Source organism: Hibiscus syriacus, unplaced genomic scaffold, assembly GCF_006381635.1.
Source record: "Hibiscus syriacus cultivar Baekdansim isolate YM2019G1 unplaced genomic scaffold, ASM638163v2 tig00111741_pilon, whole genome shotgun sequence".
In the NCBI taxonomy this organism is placed as follows: domain Eukaryota; kingdom Viridiplantae; phylum Streptophyta; class Magnoliopsida; order Malvales; family Malvaceae; genus Hibiscus; species Hibiscus syriacus.
Window position 1 is genome coordinate 2,089,693 of NW_024063166.1, and position 22,326 is coordinate 2,112,018.

Consider the following 22,326-nt stretch of genomic DNA (forward strand, 5'->3'; position numbering starts at 1 on the left):
GTGCTAAGCCCATTACAAGCTTGTGTGGACTAAATTAAACTCGAGATGATACATTCCCTTATGTCTGTACGGTGAATAAATTCACAAGTAGACATAAGGTATATGAATCCCGAAGGTTACTTGCTAGGCCTGTGCGAAGAATAAATTCTCACGAAGGCATCGCTTTCACCCCCACTTAAAAACGGGTTTGGAGCTCGTGTTTAGAGCCTTAGGTGAAAAATAATTTTGTCAAGCTGAAATTATTGAGAGAAATCGTCAGTATAACTATTTATTTGAAAATATAATAAAAAGTAAGTATTAAGGATCGAAACGTTACCTTAAAATTTAAACTTACCATTTTCATTAAAAAGACAACTGGAAATTATCTTAGCCTGACTCACTTACCTGTCCCCAGCAAAGTCGCCAAGCTTTCGAAACCGTCTTTCAGGTGGGCCTGAAATTGGGATTCGACTTGAAAAAAATGTTAGACCCGCCACTGATCATTTAAAAACAATTTTAGGTTGATCGGACACCATCTTACGTGATCTGCGTCTTACAAAAGATATGTCGGATTCGAGAGTCAGTTACAGTCAAGGAATGATTAACACTCTTGAATTGCCCTTTCGGTACTAATTAATTTCTAGTTGACTTTAATTAAGAAAGTTGAAAGTTAAATTAAAAGGTAACATATGATCCAAATTACTTACCTTTAATGGTTTTGAAAACGTACCCTTAAAAAGTCAAGAAACATGCTAGAGAAAAAAGGTAATGAAAATAAATAAAGAAAATAAAATAAAGAATGAAAAACAAATGAAATAAATAAAATAAGATAAAAAAAGTAAAGATAAAAAAGTAAATAAAATAGATAAAATAAAGATAAAGAAAATGAAAGAAAAAAAATGAAAATAAATATAAAAAATATAAAATAAATAAAATAAATAAAAAAATAAAAAAAAAAATATAAAGAAATAAATAAAGATAAAAATAAAAAATAAAATAAGGAAATAAATAAATAAATAAATAAAGAAAATAATAAAGAAAAATAATAAAATCAATGAAAATAATAAAAATAAATAAATATGATGTTATAATAAATAAAAATAAAACAAAATGAAATTAAAAAAATAAAAATAAAAATAAAACAAAAATAAAAATATAAACAAGAAAAGTAATGAAAAACAGAAACATAAAAAAACTTAAAGGAAACAAAATAAAATAAATTAAAAGTAAGAATAAAAATAATATATATAATTATAATAATAATAATGATAATAAAAATGAAAACAATAATAAAAGAAACCCAACATAAAAATAAATGGTAAAAAATTAAAAAAATAAAAATAAAAAATAAAAAAAGTAAATATATATATATATATATATAATGATAAATAAAGGACTAAATTGAAGAAAAATCAAATTTAGTGGTGAAATTAAAAGCAATTAGGGGTTAAAATTGATTCAAAAGTAGCAAATTCAAAACTTTAAAAAATGGAGGGACCAAAAATGTAATTCTCCCTTTTGTTAAAAAACATGCTGGTCAGAGGGGTTATGGATCAGGTCGGTGGGTCATCCACGGGTTGGGTATAAAGCCGAACCTGCACAAACACCATTTCATTTTCCATTCATCCCAAAAAACGGATCAAATCCCCTCCCCATTTTTTCTCTCAATAGTTCTTCATGTTCTTCATGCATGAAGAACAACCACCGCAAAACCCAGTTTCTGATGGCCCTAAAAATTTTCCTTTTTCTTCGAAAGTGTTTCTCTTCCTCGTTTTAAAAATCCAGTTAGGTTTTTAAAAAACGCCTTAGGGGAGAGTAGATCTAAAAAGGAAAGTTTGAAAATCCTCTCATATTCATCGATCGACCCTCTTTTGGGTTTTTCGAACTAAAAACAACGAAAGCAAGCACCGAAGAGCCACATGCAAGCAATCTAAACCAATCTACAAGGTAAAAAAGACACCTTTATTTCGTCTTGTTTTCGAAATTTAAATGCTTCGAAATACCACTGATTTTGTTACTATCGTTTGCTTCTATTTTTCGTATGATTCTCGTGTAAATTGTATGTATTTCTATTGTATTTATAGCGTTTAAAGATTCTATATTTAGCTCGATTTTGGACCCATACTATGACTCAAACGCTTGCTTTTTGGTTGTTGAGAGTCCCACGACACTGACTTGGTTATTTTTGGTGTTCCATGAGGTTACAATGCCGCAAAAACCGGTTGTGGAGGTGTTCTTCAAGAAAGAGTCTTCGGCGATGCCAATGAGAGAAGACATGAAGCTAGGGTTTCCAAACCCTAGTTAGACCGGTTCGGATTGAGGCTTGTCGGTCTGTTTGGGGCTGCTTGGGTCAACTGTTGGGCAGCTGAGTTCTCAGGTTTTGGGCTGTTTTGTTTATATTTGGGTATGTAAAATAAAATGAAAAAATGTGTAAATAATATATATATATATAATATACATTATATAATCATACAATAAGGATGAAATATGGTGTCTACAACTTCTAAACAAAATCAGAGGGAACCAAGAAAGGAAAGGGAAAGGGAGCAATTCGATCCTATTACCATGACATACAAGGAGATATACAAACAACTTTTTGACACTCACGTGGTGTCACCTTACCCTATGGAGCCAAAGAAGCCCCCTTACCCCAGATGGTATGACGAGAATACTCACTACGAATACCATGGTGGTGTACAGAGGCACACGATCGAAAATTACCTCGCATTCAAGAGGCTTGTACAAAGAATACGAAACAAGAATTGGATCCATTTTAACTTCGGAACACCAAATGTTACACATAATCCCTTGCCTAATCACCAGGAGACTGGGATTAACGCAGTCACTACCGAGAAGGGCATGAGAGTCAAAGCTAGTGTTTCAGAAGTAAAATCTCCTTTGGCTTGGATATGGAGCCAAATGGTGAAAGTAGGGCTTCTCACACCCCAGTCAGATGCAACAGGGAATGAAGATGGTAACCATTGATGTTACAGCAATGAGGAGGGGCATGAGGTGTAGGATTGCCCAGAATTCAAAAATTTGGTCTAGCTCATGATTGATAGAAATGAACTGGAATTTTATGAAGAAGTTTAAGATTCTATGGAAGCAGATGTTTGCGCTACCGGAGAGTCATCTTAAAAGATATACAGCATAGGCAGTCATTTGATAATTACCCCTATAGCAAAGACAACAACAATGACACAAGCAAATGTGGTGATTACCACACCCCGACCTTTCACTACAAGGAAAATCAACAAGTTCCATGGAACTATGAATGTCAGGTGAACACTTCAAGAGAAGATGATAGTAAAGTGGGGCAGAGACCACTTGAGGCCTTCAAGGAAGATGTGTTGGCTATCAATGAGCTTGTAAAGGAGGAAGAAGATAAAGAGTTCCTCAAATTCTTGACGCACAGTGAATACATCATTGTAGAATAGCTACATAGCTTGTCGACACGTACTTCAATGTTCACACTACTATTGAACTCAGAGGCACATCGAGGGGCACTGTTGAGGGTCCTGAATCAGACGTTTGTACCACAAAACATACCAGTAAGCAAGATGGATCGACTGGTAAACAATATTCAAGCCGATAATCTCATCTCGTTTTAAGATGATGAGATTCCATCTGGAGGTAGAGGCCGAACTAAGGCATTACATATCACCACCCACTGTAAGAGGCATGATTTACCGAGTGTTTTAATCGAAAACGGGTCAGCCTTTAACATGATGCCTTTAGTTACACTGAAAAGGTTGTTAATTGATACATCTCATATGAGAGCCTGCCAGAACGTGGTTCGAGCATTTAACCGATTGATAAGATTGAGGTACCGTTAATAATCAGACCAACTACATACAATATTGAGTTTTTAGTGAGGGACATCATGCCTTCCTATAACTGTCTTTTAGGAAGGCCTTGGATTCATCAAGCAGGTGCAGAACCATCCACGCTGTATCAAAAAGTTAAGTTTGTTATCGACGGGGCCTTAGTAATTATTAATGCTGAGGAAGATATTCTGGCAAGTGTGACCACGAAGGCCCCATGCATCGAAGTAGACGAGGAGGTGGTAGAATGTTCATTCCGCTCCTTGGAATTTGTGAATGCCACATTCGTGGCTGAAGGAAGGAAAATTTCTAAACCCCGACTATCCATGTGCACCAAGATGGAAATATAACAGACCTTGGGAAGAGGTACCAAGACGGGAATAGGATTTGGAAAACTGCTGCAAGGAAGGATTAATCATGTCCTTTCTATATCAAAGTTCAATCATTTTGGGCTTGGTTTTCAGCCCAGTCATTAAGAAAAGAGGAAGGAAATTCAAAAGAACCGGGAAAGAAGAATAACCAGGTTAACTGGAGATGAATTCCAACGGGAAACCATGGTATTCCTACCTCTTTATGACATATTCAAGTTAGGTGGTTATGTGTTTGAGACCACCTTATCCGATTTGGGAGCGACTGAAAGATTTGAGTATTAATGCAGTAATCACAAAAAATGCTGAAGATGCAGATAGATCAGGAATCCGCCCACTGCCACCTGGGTTTGTGCTTAGCAATTGGTTGGCTGAAGAACTGCCTGTGATTTACAAATATCTTTCATTGTAATATTCAAACTATCCCTATTTGCCTATACTCGGGACAATAGGTTATCTTTTGTAAGGGTGAATAAACGTGTTGTTTAAATTCAATAAAAGATGCATTTTTCTTCCATGATAAACTATTTCCTTCTTTCATTTCTTTTTAATTCATTTTTCTATCTTCTTAATTTAAGTACTCCATTTCATTCTCTTTCTAATTTAATTTTTGACTGTTCCATGTGGGATATTTTCCTCTCACACATACACATTTTCTTTTTGCTTCGGGTCCCTAGATAACGACAATGCAGGTATTGATGATCCTGATCCAGAGGTGGATTTTGAATCGACCATTTGTCTCGGGGAATTTGATGAATGCAACAATGAAGAGGAATGTAACTTACCTACCAAATTATTGAGAATGGTAGAAAGAGAAGACAAAAAAATACTGCCACATGAGGAAAAGATAGAAATCTTGAATCTGGGCACCGAAGCGGAGAGAAAGGAGGTTAAAATCGACACAAATCTTTCAGCTGAATCAAGACAAAACTTGATAGTCTTACTACAAGAATACAAAGATGTGTTCGCATGGTCGTATCAAGACATATCGGGACTAGACACAGATATGGTAGTCCATAAATTGCCTATCAAACCATAATGCAAACCAGTGCAACAAAAGCTGAGGAGAATGCGACCAGAAATACTCCTTAAGATAAAAGAAGAAGTCAAGAAGCAATTCGATGCTGGTTTCCTCCAAGTGGCCAAGTATTCAGAGTGGGTGGCCAATATAGTGTTGATTCCGAAGAAAGACGAGAAAGTGCGCCTGTGTATTGATTATCAGGACCTTAACAAAGCAAGTCGCAAAGCCAACTTTCCTATGCCACACATAGACACTTTGGTGGATAATACTACCGGGAACACCTTCTTCTCATTTATGGACGAATTCTCATGATATAATCAGATCAAGATGCACCCTGAAGACATGGGAAAGACCACGTTCGTCACAATGTGGGGAAACTTCAGCTACAAAGTGATGCCCTTCAGATTGAAGAATGTTGGGACAACATATCAGAGAGCTATGGTGACCCTGTTCCACGTCCTAATGCACAAAGAAATCAAGGTTTATGTCGACGACATAATTGTCAAGGAATAAATCGAGAATGAACATGTCAAGAATCTGAGAAAGATTTTTAGAGATTTATAAAGTTCCAACTGAGACTGTACCCTAGCAAATGCACTTTCAGAGTAAGCTCTAGAAAACTGATAGGCTTCATGGTTAGCAAGAAAGACATCAAGGTTGATCTTGATAAAGTTAAGGGTATAGAGAATCTACCTCTCCCACAAACACAAAAAGAAATTTACGGTTTTCTAGGCATATTGAACTACACAGCACGGTTCATATCTTAGTTAACCGACAAGTGTGGCCTATTTTTTCCCCTTCTCCAAAAGAATAACACTGGAGCATGGGATGAAAACTACCAGACTGCATTTGAGAAAGTAAGGGAGTATTTATCTTACACTCCTATTCTGATGTCCCCTATCCTGGGCAAACCTTTGTCCTTGTATCTATCCATATATTCGAGAATTCAATGGGGTCTGTCCTAGGTCAACATGATAAATCTGGAAAGAATGAAAGAGTCATCTACTACTTGAGCAAGAAGTTCACCGATTGCGAGGTCACATATCCTCCCATCGAAAAGGTTTGTTGTGCTTTAGTATGGGCTACATGAAGACTTAGGTAATACATAATGTATCACACCATTTGGCTAATTTCAAAGTTAGATCCACTAAAGTATATGGTGGGTGTGTCTGCTCTCTCTGGAAGGTTAGCCCGATGGCAGACGTTGTTGTCTGAATTTGACATCGAGTTTGTGAGACAAAAAGTAATAAAGGGAAGTGACATATCAGATTTCTTAGTGAGTAGAACGGATGAAAATTATGAGCCGATGAACTTTAACTTCCCAGACGAAGACTTGATGGCTATCACCCTAGAAGAAACAAGTACTTCAACATACAGTTCCTGGAGAATGAATTTTGATGGTGCATTAAGTGCATTAGGACATGGCATAGGGGCTATGATGGTCTCCCCAGAAGGAAATCATTACCCATTCACTAGCAGACTGAATTTTGATTGCACCAACAATATGCTAGAATATGAGGCTTGTGTTTTGAGGATTCGAGCTGCAATGGAACAAAATATAAAGACCTTGCGGGTATATGGAGATTTAGCCTTAGTAATCTATCAGTTTCATGGAGAATGAGAAACCAAGGATGTGAAGTTGGTGGAGTATCGAAATCTAATACTAGATCTGCTCGAAGAATTCGATGAAGTCACCTTCCACTATGTGCCAAGAGAAGAAAATCAAATGGTTGATGCCTTAGCTACATTGGCAATCACATTCAAGGCTGGTGGGGAATCTAAAATGAAACCAATTGATATGCAATCGTATGAGTACCCTGCTCATTGTTACCAAATCGAAGAAGTGAAGGACATTAAGCCTTGGTACCACCATATTCTGCAATACATCAAGAGTTGAAGTTATCTAGAGGAAGCCACCGAATCCGACAAAAGAACCATTAGAAAGATGGTAGCTGGGTATGTCCTTGACGGGGAGGTCTTATACGAGAAAAGCCATGATCAAGTCCTGTTAAGGTGTATCGATGCAGAAGAAGAAAAGATGATAGTGGAAGATGTGCATGATGGAGTTTGTGGAACACATAAAAATGGACATATGATGTCAAGGTATATAATGAGATGCATGTATTTTTGGTCTACAATGGAAAGTCACTGCATCAACTATGCTAGAAGATGTCATAAATGTCAAATTAATAGAGATAAAATAAATGTTCCACCTCATCAACTTCATGCGATGACATCACCATGGTTTTTCTCTATGTAGGGCATGGATGTTATCGGGAAAATCCATCATAAGGCTTTAAATGGTCGCTGGTTTATTCTTTTGGCAATTGATTATTTCACCAAATTGGTAGAGGCTGCATCATATGCTAGTGTCACTCAGTCCACTATTTGCAAGTTTTTAAAGAAAGAGATCATATGTCGGTACGGTTTACCTGAAAGAATTATTACCGATAATACTACAAACTTGAACAATAAAATGATGAACACTGCTTGTGAGCAATTCAATATAAAGCATTACAACTCTACTGCTTACAAACTGAAGATGAACAGAGCAGTAAAAACAACAAACAAAAACATCAATAAGATAGTGGAGAAAACGACTGAGACCTACAAGGATTGGCAAGAGAATGTGCCTTTTGCTTTGTTTGCCGACCGAACCACGATACGAACTTCGACTAGGAAACCCCATTTTCACTAGCTTATGGACTGGAAGCAGTACTTCCCATTGAAGTAGAGATTCCGTTAGTCCGGGTCTTATCTGAAGTCAAACTGGATGATACAAAATGGGTGCAATACCGATATGATCAGCTAAACCTGATAGATGAAAAGAGATTGAAAGCCATTCATCATGGTCAAATCTATCAGAGACGAATGATTCGAGCACATGATAAAAAGGCGTACCCGAGAGTATTCTGTCAAGGGGATCTCGTGTTTAAGATAATTTGGCCAATTCAAAAAAATTTCAGAGGAAAATAGATGCCAAACTGGGAGGGACCATATGTTATGATATAGGTTTTCTCCCGAAGAGCACTTGTCGTGGCTGCACTTGTCGTGGCTGAAATGGACGGACCAAAATTGCCAAATCTCGTCAATTCGAATGCAGTCAAAAAATACATCACTTAGGATGAAAACCCGAAAGAGTACCCTAAATTGAAAAAAAAGAAAAGAAAAAAGAGAAAAAGAAAAAGAAATAAGTGGGTTCAAGATGAAAACCCACAAAGGGCATCTTGAAACTAAGTATGGGTCCAAATTGAAAACCCGAAAGGGCTTTTTGGATATTGATTCAAGAAAGGTCCCTAATCCAGACAGTGAAACATCTGGCATCCGAATCTTCTACAGACTTAACGAGTCAGAGAAAGGTTGCATTCTCCTGAACATTGTCGCATCTTCAAAGATCCCTTGACAAAGGCTGAGTTCAAGGTCACCTATCGGCTTATTAACTCAGAAATACCCACATTATTTATATCTAAGAAATCCAATCATACATCATTTATGTATTCATTTTCCAGATTGTTTGTCATGTATTGTTTGTTCTTTTTTCCCTATATGAATAAATACGACCATTTCTCTAAATCAATTATTTTCAAGCATCTTGGGTTGAATTTAAACCTAATTATTTATTCATTTCTGAAAAAAGATAGTTGCATATTATTGTACAAAGATTTTTGAAAAGTACAAGTACTCGGAAGCCGATTAAGGCTCGTGCACTATACTTGAGATGCCTGAGAAGTATTTCCCAAATCAAGGATAAAAAAATAAAATTTGCACATCATATTTAAACATTTGAAGAATTCAAGATCGGGAATCAGAACTTCAAGATTCTAGAATCAAGAGTAAACAAGACAGACAATCGAAGATCGAGATTTCTCTACAAAGCCTAAAATAACATATGTTGGATATGCATTTAAGGCACGACTAAGAGCAATTAATCCATAGCATCACATGTTTGCATAACTTTGCAGGTTCTAGCTAGAGTTATTTTCAACTTCACGGTGAAGGATATTGGACTCGAAGCCACACAATTTACTCAAGATTAGATTTCAACTTCACAACGAAGGGTATCCAACTCAAATACAATGTGGTGAAACTTACTTAAGATTGGATTTTAACTTCATGACGAATGATATCCAACTCAAAGCCAATGTGGTGAAACTTACTCAAGATTGGATTTCAACTTCACTACGAAGGATATCCAACTCAAAGCCAATATGGTGAAACTTACTCAAGATTGGATTTCAACTTCACGACGGAGGGTATCCAACTCAAAGCTCAACTTCACAACGAAGGAGCCATCCACGATTTCAACTTCATGACGAAGGATATCGTGCCCAATAGATTGAATTAAAGTCATCTGCAACAACAGAGGTTTATTCCCCAGCCAAGTACAACATAACTCAAAGGCGAGAAGAGTTATCTGTCAACAAACATTATCGAGTTTGATACCATTCAGCTTGAGGAAATATTCCCCGCAAGTTAGTAGTAAGGAACTACTTTCCGGTCAAAATTTTCACAACAAGGTCTTTAAGTTGAGAAGAAGACCAAGGTCAAGAATTGCAACAAGAAGCCACTTTCTGATTTTCCTATGATATCAACTTCACAGCGAAGGATATTGTACCCAAAAGATTGACCCAACTTCACGACGAAGGAGTCATCTGTAACACAGCAACACTGAAGTCTTCAGATCAAGTTTCAGTTTCACGACGAAGTATCTTGGGCTTGAAGACTATCTAGGAGCTACTTTCCAATACTCTGAGTTCAATTTCAACTTCACGATGAAGGATATCGTACTCAAAATTTTCCAGTTCAACTAACACTAACGACGAGGGAGTCATTTCGTGATTCAATCACAATTGACAAACCAATCTTAACATCGGATTTCAACTCTACGGCAGAGGACATTCGATATGGACGAAATTTGTGACTTTTAAATCTTTGCTCTATTTCGTTACACAATAATGACCAAAGAGGGGCAGCTATAAACACTTAATTTTGTCTGGCTGAATTCGGTTTATGTTCATATCATTTTATATTTTTATAACTATATTATATAATATAGGACATATATATATTTATTTTTATATTTACATTGTGTCAGGCCCAAAACCCAAGTGTTGCACGCTGACCCAATACCCAAAGCTCATCAGCCCAAACCCAGAAGCTTGAACCTGAACCTGAACCAGTAGGCTACGCAGTTATGTTCATTTTATGAATAACGCTTTGATTTTTTCAGAGAAAAGTTTGGGGAACGTTTTGATCAGTTTGGGGGGTAGAAAATAATGAAATATGTTTGTGAGGTTGTATTTATACCAACCCGATTGACCCGACCCATGGAGCGTACAACCCGCGTGTTTTTGTTTAGTAGTGGGATAATTACTATTTTGGTCCCCCTCGATTATGAAAGGCGTAATTTGTCTCTAAATTTCAATTTTGCCCCGAAATGCTTTAAAATTTGCCACTCAAGTTGTTTTTTTCTTATAATTGAGTCATTTTCTAAATTTAAATTTTTATTATAACATTATATTATATTATATATGTATATATTATTTTTACTATTATTTTCCTTTATTTTATTTTTTCTCTTTATTTTATTTTTTATTTATCTTTATCTTCATTTTATTTAATTCTTTATCTTTATTATTTATTTTCTTTATATTTATTATTTATTTTATTTTATTTTATTTATCTTTATTTATTTATTTATTTATCTTTATCTTTATCTTTATCTTTATTTTTATTTTTATTTTTATTTTTTTTATTTTATTTTATTTTATTTATTTTTATCTTTACTTTATCTATTTTTATTTTCTTTATCTTTATTTTCTTTATCTCATTTTCTTTATTTCATTTTCTTTATTTCTTTATTTTCATTATCTTTTTTCTCTCTTTAAAACGTTTCTCGACTTTTTAAGGGTACACTTTCGAATCCATCAAGGGTAAGTAATTTGGATCATGTGTTTACCGTTTAATTTAAACTTTCAATTTTCTTAATTAAAGACAACTGTAAATTTATTAGTACCGAAAAGACAGTTCAAGGGTGCTAATCCTTCCTTGACTGTAATCGACTCCCGAATCCGACACATCTTTGGTAAGATGTAGATCAAGTAAGAAATTAAGGTGTCCGATCAACCTTTTTTTATCTTTAAAATAAATTATCGGTGGCGACTCAACCTATTTATTCACGTCGAAGCCCAATTCCGGGCCCACCCGAAAGACGGTTCCGACATATATGCTTTTTAAAATAGACTTATTTATATGTTTGCGTTATAAATCATATATAAATATGTGTAAATATTATGCTATAAATATAGATTATAATTCATTACCAAAAAAGTAGATTGTGTTTTAACGTATAATAAAAACATTTTATACCTTTATTATATATATATATATATCCCTTATAAATATTCACTCCCATTATATGTATATATTATGTGTATACGTACAATATACCCTTTTTCAATTTTGCAATCTCTTATATATGTTAAGCATGTTTTGTATTATATATATATATATATAGTATGCATGTTTACCTTATTATTTATATAACACATTTTCATTATTATTATTTTCTTCATTAAATATCATGTAAATATATTAAATATATGTAATTTATCAAGGAGATAACCATTTATGATGGAAATCTATGAAGACATCTCCTAATTAGAAGGGAAGTGTGTCTTTGAGGATTTTTTGCACAGAAACCCTTTTTATATTCAATTTTTTCTTCATGATGTTACTTTTCCTTTTATTATATTGCTTTTATTCCTTTATTATTTTGATTTTATTTTATTTTTATCTCATTCTATCCTTACTTTATTCCGATATTTTAAAATTTAAGCAATGTCTTTTGTGAGAAGAATCCATGGAAAAGTGTCCTAACTATAAAGGAAGTGCATTTATGAGGGTTGTTCGTACAAAGGCATTTTCTCATCCAAGCATTTTTTTTCTTCTGAAGATTAACATAATACTACACACTTTTAAACTATATCATCCATAAAATTAAGGAAACACCATTTTGTGAGGGGGATCCATGAAAAAGTCTCCCAACTATAAAGGAAGGGTATTTCAAGGATTGTTCGTACAAAATGATGTGATTTCTCTTATAAAAATAATTATATTTTTTGGGTTAAATAAACAACTTTATTCTATAAAAATATATTTGTGCTCTTTAATTTTTTTGTACCCATTGCATTTATTATTTGTCATCATATTCTTATTTCCTTATTTGCAAAGGCAATGTTGTTTTAGTTTGAGAGAATTGACAAGTTAGTATCCTACCTCTAAAGGATGGCTATCTCTTTTGATTTTCTTGATCCGAAAGGACATCCTTTTAAATAAATTAAAATGAATAAATGAATCATAATTTAAATATATATTCGAGTTTGCAGTTCCAGTAATTAGACAACATATAATCGTTTGGGTACCAAGATGGGCACCATGGGGTGTTTTTACTTATTTATGCGTAATCGACTCCCAAACTCTTGAAAAATGAATATTTGGTAAAACACATACCATATTTTCATCTTTTAATGATTTTTTTGAACTCATTAAAACGATATTTTAGATATTCGACCAACATAACTTAAAGGTTGATGGCGACTCCAAAATCAAATTATTTCAAACCTAAATTTCATCATCTCTTCTCGAATTAATTTGTAAGTCTAACGAATCCCCGCCCATCGCTGGGGTGTTAGGGGAAAGTTACGACACTTTTCACCTCACATTTAATGTTACATTTTACTTTTTCACCTACCCATTTCACCCCATCCACCCACTGCTTTTCAACCGTCCACTCACTTTTTCTCCTTCATTATTTCCTTTAACTTTTTATTTTCATCTTCTTATTCTCTCATTTCTCTCCATAACCGACACCATTTAATCATAACAAATCTCTCAACTTTTTGTTCTTTATACTCTTAAACTGCAAAAAATGGTAGGAACAATACTCTCAGAAGCTGTCGCTACTCTTCCTAAGAAATTTGTCGATGACGCGATGAAGGAGAGGTTCAAAAATTCCAAGAACCGAAAACTCTTTTTGTACGAACAAGACTGTGGCTTTGGACCAGATGCCATGGACATAGTCGACCCACTATAATGGCAAAATTTTGTGCGGCATCCTGGCCCCGTTAAGGCCTCGTTGGTTAAAGAGTTTTATGCAAATATTTCAAAGCCGAACTAACATGCAATTTTTGTTTGTAATAAATATATTTGTTTTACACCTTCTACCATTAATCACTATTTTCATTTGCAGGGCATTGTAGATCAGCACTTGAGTTTTGAGAAAGACGCTAATAGTGCAGCATATAATGAAGTTCTTGAGGATTTATGTTTCTTAAACACCACTTGGAACGACCGTCAAACTAACTGTTACTCTGTCAATCGAGAACGTCTTCAACAGCGCAAAGTTAAGGAATCATTTCATGAAGAATAAGCTTATGCGGATATCCCATAATACAACGGTAACCCTTCAACGTTTGATGTTACTACACTCTATTATGGTTATTCATTTCATTGACGTTGGTCATATAATTACTGAACAAGTGCATGAATGTCTAAGTAAGAAAGCTAACATGTTGGTTTTCCCGAATCTCATTACAAAACTATGTCGAAAGAAAAAAGTCATTAAAAGTAGTTTTGATGAAATATTGTCTAGAGTATCAGGCATAACAAGAGAACATCTACCCATGTTATTGGGTTTGGTTAACCTTAAATCCAAGGCAGTCGTTACTAAGAAGTCTGAGGACGACAAACTCTCTAATGCCAAAGCAAGATTGAATGTTCTCGAGGAAACTGTCCAACAGACAATGACTCAATGGAATGCTCTTAAAGGTGATATAAAAAACTTATTTGGCTATGTGAAGCATAGGGATGCTGTGGTGGAGTTCATATTTCAAGAGAAGCTCCCTCATGTCGAACGGATTTTTTTGGGTTTCCTGAAGCTCCCTTATGTGGTGGAGCTTGATGATGATGAACCCTCCTATTGTTGAGCCCGTACCGGATCCTGTACCCCACTCCATACTCCTAATTCTCCTATTATACCATCTTAACCAGCTCCCAATCCAGTTAAAACACTAGCACATCCTTCTTCACGCCGAACCAACCGTCATATTAAGACTTCAATGGGGCGTTTCATTATTACCCACTATTACTCAACATCTTCAGATTCCAGTCTTACACCACTAAGAAAGAAAACAAGGCATGGAAATAAAAACACCTCCACTGCAACACCACAACCATCATAAAAATTGAGGTACCTCATTTTGCATTCATTTTTGCTTAACATAACATTGCATTTAGTTTTAGTAATTAATTAGTTCTCTTAAGCATTAAGGATAATGTTTCTCTCAATTTTGGGGGAGGTAGTGTTCTTTGTAGAACATATGCATGATAATATTAGCATAATAATATGTCATGACATCAATAAATGATAGGATAGTTAGATGAAATGTTTTGATGATACCCGACGATGATGAACTTTTAAGGCTAGAAATTGAATGTAAATGATTGTTGAGAATGATAGAACTGACTATAGCGTTTTATCCTTTGTGAATTATTCTTGCACAATTTGTATGTCCTTTATACTTAAGGAATTTAGGAAATTTTTAGGAAAGAACTCTGGTTAGTCTTGGCATTAAAATATGGTATTATGCTAAAATGAAAAATCAATGAGAACTCCCTTATGTTTAAAATTGTGAATAAATGTTTCGTCATAGATGTATCGAGACACTTCTCTTTACCGTGGTATTACCTGAAACTTTCTTGAATAGATGGTAGCTAAGTGCATAAGAGTGAATGAAAGCAGTCACAGGATGCCTCTACCTAACTAGCTTGGGGTTGAAGGTATGCTCATTTTTAACTAGAGTGTGGGATGATAGGTGTGATGGGCTGAATTTCCTCATAGCATCATAAAAAGGGGATATTAAGTAAAAAAATGAGAATAAATGTGATTAATTAATGAGTAAATGCCAGGGAAAAACTAGGGAACTCAATTAGAAATTGCCTAGATTTGTTAACTATAGATTGAATATAATCACACACACAACTAAAAAGAATTTTGACATAGAGAAAAGTACTTGATTTATTAATATGTCTAGAATGTGGAGGCCAACTTTTATAAGGGTTGAAATTCAATTTTAATATAGTTGTCTTATTGTTGGAAATTGCCATGACATTTTGATTGTGTTAATTACTATCCATTGGTTGAGGACAAGCAATAACTTAAGTTTGGGGGTATGATAACTCCATAAAAAGGCTACTTTTGAGGCCTTTTTTACTTAAGTTATTGTTTGTTTAAGGGTTCATATAGGTCATCTTTATCTTTTGAGAGAAACTAAGGAGGATCAACATAAGCAATGGGTTTTAGATAGTAACTAGACCTAATTCACCCTTAGACATAAGGCTAGGATTTCAATCGACTAAAAGGAGTAGTGCTCGATCGAGAAATTAGATACTAGTGCTGATGTTGAGTGGTATTATCGTGATATTTTTTGTTGAACTGTTGCGATCCCTGCACCTGCTAACGCCAAGAGGTATTACCATGGTATTCTCAACCCGTTGAGTCCCTTGACTAGAGATAGGATAGGTCATTTTCGTAAACTCTGTTGTGAAGTAAGACATAAAAGTAAGACTCTCCTGAGAAGTTAGACTTAAGTTTTCTAGTAACTCTTATCATTAATTCCTATAGTAGCTTGTTTTGTGAGGATTATCAAGTCATTTTATGCAAATCCAATAGTTACATTTTGTTTTTCCTTTACATTTTCATTTGATTGCACTACCCAATTTAGTTTTTCACGACAATTACATTCTTTTCACCACAACATCGTCATTTGTTATCACATCACACAATCATTCCATCCCCACCAACATACATTTCATTTTGTTTTAACATTCTCATTGGTACATACCATCACACTAACTCTACTTAGATAAAGTAGTTCTTTGCTTTAGTTAAACTCATAGTTTTTATCAATCCTTGTAGAGACGATACTCACTCATCACTTTATTAATTATTGCAATTGTGTATACTTGCACAACATTTGCGTATCATTTTATAGCACTCATAATACACAACAAGAAATTTCATGAATACTCATTTCTTAAAATTGGCTATACCGCAAAATCAAACTGATCACCTTCAGAACCATATTTGGAAAGATCATAAGGAGACAAACATGTATTTAAACATTATTTATTTACTTCCCATATGGTAATAGTATTAGGGATGGTCGACCTACTTAGGTCATACTTTAAAAACCTCAGGGGCGTTACAACATTTTAAGCTTCATTGTTATCTTCAAAAGTTATCCAAAGGAATTTTCTTAAACCAAATCATGAGGATATTTAGATTATTCTGGTATTCGTGGTAGATTTATTCAATCCATATCATAAGGGTATTCCATCATTCTAGGGCTTGAGGGTATTTTATGTTATTTCATACTTTAAGGGTATTTTAGTCTTTTGCTTTCATCCAATATTTCCATTTAATTCAAACTTGTTATTTATTTCAATCATTTCAAATAATTATGACAATAAGAGTATTTTTGATAAGTTAGCCTTTGGGTGTATATTCATTGATAATTCCGTAAAAAACATAATTCCTAGTCTTTTCACTTAAGTTATTGCTCGTCTAGACAAAGTATGCGCTGCATTTTTTGTTGCAATTAGTTGCATATAGGTTATATTAGATTTTGGTGGATAAGTTTTGCTTAGGCAATATTTATTTGGCTTGACTGATGATGCTGAAGATAAAGGGTTGTTTGGGTTGTGTTTGTGCAGGAATCCTACAAAGGAAGAACATTTCAGTCGTGACAACGTAAATTTACAAAGGCCAACGAAACAGATGAGAACCTGAGGGAAAGATTTATCTCACCGAGGTAAGATTTATTTGAGGAAGTCTGAAGCAGGTGTGACGAAACTGACTATGTCACAAGCCAGCTGGATGACCTACTTCTCGCGCAAGCAAGCCTTAGTTATTCTGACAGCCAGCTTTCCTTTTTAAGTCTAGACATTTATTTGACAACAGTTATTTAAGGAAACTCCAAAAAGCATGTAAAGCCCTATGATATTTTCCCTTATAAATAACCAGCCGTAGATGCCAAAGAAAAAGAAGGAACAAAGAAGAGAGAAAAACTTTACCTATGGCGTGAGCAAGAAAATGCAGTGCTTTCCCACTCTCTACCCACCAACCTTTCTTGATGTCCTCTATAACCAGATGTTAGCAGAGCAGTGATCAGGCCTCAAGAGAGGGTGATCACCAAGGCAAGCATAGTACTGATCAGAATCGTCGCGATAGAGCCCCCGATTTTGGGAGTCGTTCTTCCTTTGTTTTTAACTCTTATTTTATTTGGGGTTGTATTAAACTTTGAATCTTGGATGATCTTTGATAGCACCATGAATGCTTTACTTGGTGTTTAATTTTGTTTTTTCTGAATAATATTTTTATGTTTATGAATGATGAATTATGTTTCGCTTATGACTGTTTTGCTCAATGTTTAAATATTTTACCTTAGCAATGTAAGAGCATCGAAAGATAGCCTATGGTTTTTGGTAAAACATGTCTCGGCACTGTAATAGCATCGAGAGATAGTCTTTTGTCTAGATTCTTAAATTCGAGAGAATTAAGATAGATCATCGTGAGCAATGGAATGAATCTGGGATGATGAAGTTCTAATTTATCTACCTTAGAGATAAAGAGCGGTTTCAATCGACTAAACGGGATAGATTCTAGAGTAGGATAGATAACGTCTACTGTTAACGCTGAGTGCTATTGCCGTAGCAACCGTCTAAGAATACCTAGTAATCCTATCGGGCAACTTTAGTGAGTCATAAAAATTCATTCTAAACTGAGAATAATTGTTGTCAAGACAATAGTTTAGCATAAGTGTTATGTTGCACGTCTGAATATGTGAGGTTGTTTGTATTTTATTTAAACCATCACTTGTTTTGTTAGTTTGCATATTAATTTTGCCTCAACCAAACTTTTCTAAAATCATTGAATCATTTTTCTTAGTTCATTAATATTAGTTCTTAGGATAATACTTAGTAGGACTTAGCTTGTGACATTAGTTCTAGTTGTGGTGAAAATATATTTCTAATCCAATTACTGTGGAGACGATACTCACTCACTACTATATTACTTGCATCGATTGTGTATACTTGCACAGATTTTCTTGCCTTTGCATATATATTTACAAGCGATCAATTTTTTGGCGCCGTTGCCAGGGATTAGCAACTGAAGAAAATATTTTTAGCCATAACAAGTTATTTTTGTCACATTATATTAGTCTAACGTAGTTTACAATTTTCTTTTGTAGGTTTTAATTATTGCATGACATTGAGATCTTCTGGTAAGCCTTTGGAACCAATTGACCCTGAAGTTCAGCAACCACTCAGACAAAGGTTGCGCTCCCTAAGAACCAGAGAACAATCAAATTAACTCCAAATGTAACACAACATGGGAGATTTAGGACCTGATGCAGCTATCAATCTTCAAGTTACAAGGCCAAGAGAGATACGAGATCATTTGAACCCTATTCGTGATGATCTTAATCCAGGCATAGTGGCATCGGAGATGCAAGCCACTCATTTTGAACTTAAACTGGCGATTTTAATATGTTGAACTCTATTGGCCAATTTGGTGGTTCACCCAATGAAGATGCTAGGTAACATGTTCGTACTTTCCTTGAAGTATACGAATCGTTTCGACAACAAGGAGTACATGAAGATCTGCTCAAACTGAAGCTTTTTCCTTACTCCTTACGCGATAGAGCAAGAGCTTGGCTCAGAAGAGTTCCTTCCGGTTCAATGGAGTCATGGGCAGATTTATGCAAGATCTTCCTACTCCGATATAATCTGCCCAATATGAATACACAACTTTGCAATGACATTTCTAGTTTTTGCCAAGGAGATTATGAATCAATGTACGAATGATGGGATACGTAAAAAAGTCTACATCACAAATGTGTTAACCATGGATTTCACGATTGGATGCAAGTGGTAATGTTTTACAATAGATTCAATGCACCAACTCGAATGATGCTAGATGGCTCAGCAAATGGCACCTTACTGGACAAATCACCTGAGGAAGCTTTTGACATCCTCGACAGGATAACAAATAATGATTACCAATTTCCAAATACAAGATTGGGAAACAACAGAAAAACATTTGGAGCATATGAATTAGAGGGAAAGGATTTGGTAGGTGCTCAACTTTCTACCATAACCAACATGTTGAAAAATTTGCAATGTCCTAATGAGGTAAGAGAAGTCAAGGTAAGCAATAACACATGCTTATTTTGTCACGACAATCATCATGAGAGTGAATGTCCTGAAAACCATGAGTCAACCAAATTTATGGGCAACTACAATCGGAACAATAACAACCCATATTCGAACACATACAGTCCTGGTTGGAGATAACACCCAAATTTTTCATGGAGTAATCAAGGGAACAATAATAATCAAGCCGCAAATTATAGGTCACAACAAAATAATTCTGACCATGAACATTTTCAGAATCAACATCATCAGCAGCCCTGGTAGAACAATAAAGGTATAGCTTATTCCTCTAACACTCATTCGAATACTAATTCCTTGGAGTTATCATTGCAGGAATTCATGGCCTCGACAAAAGATTTCATGGCTTCCATAAAGACTTTGATGCACGAACATTCTGCAATAATTAAAAATCAAGGAAATTTGTTACAAAGCCAAACAACACGTTTGCAAAGCCATAGTTCATCTCTCAGAGCGTTGGTGAATCAAGTGGGATAAATTGCTACGGTATTACATTCTCGCCCACATGGAAATCTCCCTAGTGATACTGAAGTCACCAAGCATCATAGTAAGGAGCAATGTAATGTACTTACACTAAGGAGTGGAAAACAAGTCGACCAAGATGACAAGTTTGGGGGAGAACACCTGAACAATCCTAGCCAAGGCGTAACACAATTGGATGATAAATCTGAGAATGTTGAACGAGATGAAGTACCTGAAGAGAAGGAAAGAAGTGAACGCTCAGAAGAGCATCAACCATATAACAAAAAATCCATGGTCAAGGCCAGCGATTACTCAGTACCATCAACAGTCGATGTGAGGCCTCCACCACCGTTCCCTCAATGGTTGAAGAAGCATGATGATGAAATCCAATTCAAGAAATTTTTTGATTTTCTAGATCAGTTGTGTATTAATGTGCCCTTACTTGAAGCCATCAAGCAAATTCCTTCCTATGCCAAATATCTTAAGGAAATTGTTACAAAGAAAACGAAGGTAGAATGTGTCGCCATGGCAATAGAAATCTATTTAGCAGTAAGCAAACTCCCACCAAAACAAAAAGACCCTGGAAGTTTTATAATACCATGTTCTATTGGTAATGAATTAATAGGACGAGCTCTTATTGATTTGGGATCAAGTGTAAACTTGATACCAAAGTCCATATTTATAAAGCTATACGAGTATCACGCCCATCCCACCTTGGTCATCCTATAATTGGCTGATCGGTCTTATGTGTGACCCGACGACAGAATAGAAGACGTCATAGTAAAGGTGGATAAATTCGTATTTCCAGTTGATTTTGTCTTCCTGGATTGCAAAGCGATGAAAATGAAACAATCATTCTGGGACACCCCTTCTTAGACACCGGGAGAATCCTCATAGATTGTAAAAAGGGAGAATTCACAATGAGAGTAGGTGAGAAAAGCGTCACTATCAATGTATTCAACTCTATGAAATACGTGGACGATTTAGAGGAATGCCAATGCATTAGCAAGATTGAAGAAAAAGCAATCCTTGGACATGGTGAATCCCTAAGGCTCGATGAATACAATACTTTATACCATGAACCTACAACCGAGATACATGAAGCAGAAAACTTTGGCCCAGACAAACTATTTTCAGAAGACGATCCTAAAAATCATGGCCTCGACCACAGAAATCTGAACAATGAATACCCCGAAAACGATATCAATGCATGATGCAGAGAAAAGACAAGAGACCAATCGAGACTTCTTCATAATAGATCAAATATGAAATTTGAACCCTTAGATTATGATGAAGTTAAATCTCATGTGTCAACTTCACAACATGTACCGAAATTAGAACTTAAACCTTTGCCATCACATTTGAAATATGCTTATCTAGGAGTTGATGAAACCCTACCAGTAATAAATTTCTGCCAACCTAACCTCCAAACAGAAGAATAGTTTGTTGAATGTTTTGTCACAGCATAGGAAAACTATAGGATGGACGATGGCAGACTTGAAAGGAATCAGTCCGACCATATGCATGCACAAAATCAATCTCAAAAATAGCCACAACACTTCAATGGAACCTCAAACAAGGCTCAACCTGATCATGAAGAATATAGTCATGAAGGAAATCATAAAATGGATGGACGCGAGAGTAATATACCCTATATCCGATAGTTCATGGGTTAACCTGGTGCAATGCATATCAAAGAAGGGTGGTGTAACCGTGATCAAAAGCCAACATGACAAACTCTTTACCACAAGAACAGTCACAGGATGTCACATATGCATGGATTACAGGAAGCTCAACAAAGCCATAAAGAAAGACCATTTCCCCCTTCTTTTTATCGACCAAATGCTTGATAGGTTGGCGGAAAAGGCATTTAACTGCTTCCTCGATGGATATTCAGGTTATAACCAAATAGCCATAGCACCGGAGGATCAAGAGAAAATAACTTTCACATGCCATTATGGCACCTATGCATTTAGAAGAATGTCATTTGGATTGTGTAGCGCTCCAGCTACATTCTAAAGATGCATGATGGCAATATTTTCATATATGGTGGAAGAGTGCATAGAAATATTTATGGACGACTTCTCCATCTCGGGTTATGATTTTGACCGATGTCTCGACAATTTATCCAAGGTGTTGAAACGCTGTGAAGAAGCCAACCTAGTGCTGAATTGAGAGAAATGCCATTTTATGGTAACCGAAGGAATAGTGTTGGGTCACAAAATTTCATGTCAAGGCATTGAAGTCGATAAAGCCAAGGTGGACATAATTGCAAACTTACCCCCACCTACTAGTGTGCGAGGTGTACGAAGCTTCCTTGGACATGCAGGCTTCTACAGGCGATTCATAAAAGATTTTTCTCAAATCTCTAAACCCT